The sequence below is a fragment of the Solanum lycopersicum genome, chromosome 12 (genome assembly GCF_036512215.1).
Source record: "Solanum lycopersicum chromosome 12, SLM_r2.1".
Classification (NCBI taxonomy): domain Eukaryota; kingdom Viridiplantae; phylum Streptophyta; class Magnoliopsida; order Solanales; family Solanaceae; genus Solanum; species Solanum lycopersicum.
In genome coordinates, this window is record NC_090811.1 from 22951022 (window position 1) to 22954156 (window position 3135).

Consider the following 3135-nt stretch of genomic DNA (forward strand, 5'->3'; position numbering starts at 1 on the left):
ACAATTTGGCAAGTAAAACACTGTAACATCCCTAAAAGGACTTAGGTGAAACTAGATCCTACAATGTGTGTCCTGTGGATTTAAAGTACTATAATTGTTTATAATTATGTTTTTGAGGTAGTGTCTAAAGTCTGGTGATATTTGGAGGTCAAATATCTAAGAACATCCATGACGTTTGAATGCTTTGCCTTGAGACGAACTTGTATGTTTAGGTGTGACTATAAATCTATTATGTGTTCTTTTTTGTTGAAAATTATGTGAGAGGTTCATAACATGTGCAAGAGTGTATTTAAGTTTTAAATTTATGGGAATAAATCCCCAAGGACCAACTTAAGGGTCCTTGAGGAGGACTGAACTTGTAACTCAAAGGTGTAAAAACCAGCCCAACAAACGAGAGGCAATCGACGCCCCGTTGAGGTGGGCGTAGGTTAAAACATAGATTGGGTATATGATGATTAAAAATATTGAGTCTCCTACCCAATTTATGACTTTCCAGTACGGCACGTTCATGGGTCTACGAGACGTAGCTTGAGGCCATCGATTGGCACTTGCAGAATTTTCTATAGGGTATCATCCAAGCCTTGGACATTTTCGGTATTTAACCTACTGGTCTAATAATTAGTTGGGTTGTTTATTAAGGGTATTATGGGTATTTTAAGTAATTTTATAAGTCTAGAACCTCTAACCAAGTAATTATTCAAAATCAGAATCCCTAAACAAAAGAAAAATTCTCTAGAACACCGATGAGGCTTCAAGAGAAATTGGAGATGGGAGCTTGATTACTCCATCAAATTTCTCTCAATTTCGTGTCTTATTATAAATTAAGGTCTGGTTTTCATCTTGAATATCTTTTCTTCAAGAAGCAAATCTTCAAAGTGATTTCTAAGATCTTTTCGAAGGATGAATTGTTCTACTTTCTAATCAAGATCAGGGTTCTTGCATAAAACATTTTGAATCATTGTATTATGATTGAATTCTTTTTTAAAAAATTATTTTAGACTAAAAACTCCATGAACCCATGCAAATCACTAATTCCTTATTTTGGTCATATTATGGGTGATTTGATCATTTCTCTAATTTATTGATTTCTTGTGTAGTTTGATTGGGGATATTGAATTATGTAAGAGGCATGTTAGAAGTCTGTGCACGCTATCTTAAATTTATGAATTTATATTGTATTATCTTGATCATTGTATATTGTTATTGTTGACTATGGCTATTGGTAAGAGACTATGGCTATTGGTAAGAGACTTTATGGTTATTGGTAAGAGACTTTATGGTTTGAGTTGGTCTATGCGGCCATGGATTGGAGTTGTTGACATTTGATTGGCCATGAATTGCTGACTATGGCTATTGTTAAGAGACTTTATGGTTTGAGTTGGTCTATGTGGCCATGGATTGGAGTTGTTGAGATTGGATTGGTTGTATGTTGACCTAAATTTCTCTATATTATGTAGTATAGAAGTTTTCAATGATGATTTTTGGTATGGTCCACGTGCTTATGTGATATACTTGTGAAGAATGTGGCCTTGTTGGCATTAATTTAGTAGTTGTGAAACAATGTGGCTTTGTCGGCATTACTTTATGATTTATTATATTATCATGTTAAAACTTTGATATGTATCATTATGATGATGTATATGCCTTATGTGCATATGTGAAGTCAAAACATATGTTGTTCTAAGTGATTACATGTAAGACCCTCAAAACTTAATTAAGGTGCCTACATCCTCACAGGTGTCTAAAAAGATTAAAATATGTTAAGCAAGTGTTTTACAGTATGCATATTTCATTTGAAGTCATTTGGAGTACAAACGTCCAAGAACGTCCAATGACATTAGAAAGTTTGCCTTTAGTAGTGCGTGTATCTCTTGGTGTGCCTTGGAATGTTTTACGTGTTTGTTTTTGTTGAAATTGATATGGAAGTTACCAAACATGTATATGAGTGTATTTATGTTTGGAAATTTTCAGGCACGACACCCAAAGGAACACCCAGAAGGCCCTCAAGGAGGACCCCTAAGGCTGCCTAGACACTGCCTTGGAAGTGTCAATCTACGCCCAAATACAACAGACAGTACTCTATACTACGTCCCATTGATGGGTCCGTAGCAAAAAATTTAGCCATGATAGCACGAAGCCTCAAAAGTGGAGTTTCAGTCACCATCAACGGATAAGCAGGACGGCCCGTTCTTCAGCCTACGCCCCATCAATTGCTTCTGTAACTGCAGCCTGCAAGTCTAACTACCTGTGAACTATTTCATTAAGGGATGAATTGGAGATTCACCCCACGTCCTAAACTAAAACTAGGAAGTTATTTTATGTATTTTTAGGTGTACTAAGTTGGTTAAAAATATCAAAACCAAAATTATACTTCATTCTTCAAATTTAATAAACCTCTCTAGAAATCACCATTGGAGATGAAGCTCATGAACATCCATGGTGATGGATTCTTAAGTTTTTTTCATCACATTTTCGTGGTTATATCCTATAATAACGTATGGGGATCCTTCATCTTTAGATAATGTCTCATCTAAAGAGCTCCTTCAAAGCTTTTCAAACGAAATTCATGATCAAACTCTATATCGTTCAGTATAGCTATGGGTTCTTTCTCAAGACAATTTCAAAAGCATGCTTATGATGAATTATGCATAATCTTCCATTTAAAATGACATTTTCAATCCAATTAGCCTATAATGAGGGCATTGTGATCCTTATTGTATGTTGATTGAATTTGATTCTAATATGTTGAACTACATATAGCTATTGTATTATATTCAAATTAATGGTGAATTATTGATAATTGATCCATGAGGATCAAGGTTAGGCGATTTGGTGTGTTTGACCTATATTCTTCCACCTTCATTAGAATGATGATGTAGTGAATATAACGTGATCTTTATTCTAGAATAGTTGAAGCATGATTTCATATATGTTAGTGTACTTTTAGATACTTCCCTATATATGAATTGAGAATGTAATATAAGTATTGATCAATTATGATCAAAACATGGTAAATTGGTAAGATTGATCTACTTCTTCTACTTTTCAATAGATTTGCTAGTTTAGATGGAGTTTTATGGAATTGTTTGGTATGGTCCAGTTATGGTGGAGGTGTTTACCTTATTGTCACTGTTT

The 3135-nt window shown here is 34.4% G+C and overlaps 1 long non-coding RNA gene across 1 annotated transcript; it reads left to right on the plus strand.

Annotated features, from left to right (window-relative positions):
• Window positions 1–722: 722 nt before the first annotated feature.
• On the plus strand, window positions 723–2375 carry LOC138340722 (uncharacterized). Its single transcript, XR_011213466.1, has 2 exons — window positions 723–826; window positions 1972–2375. It is a non-coding gene; the product is annotated as an uncharacterized lncRNA (long non-coding RNA).
• Window positions 2376–3135: the final 760 nt, after the last annotated feature.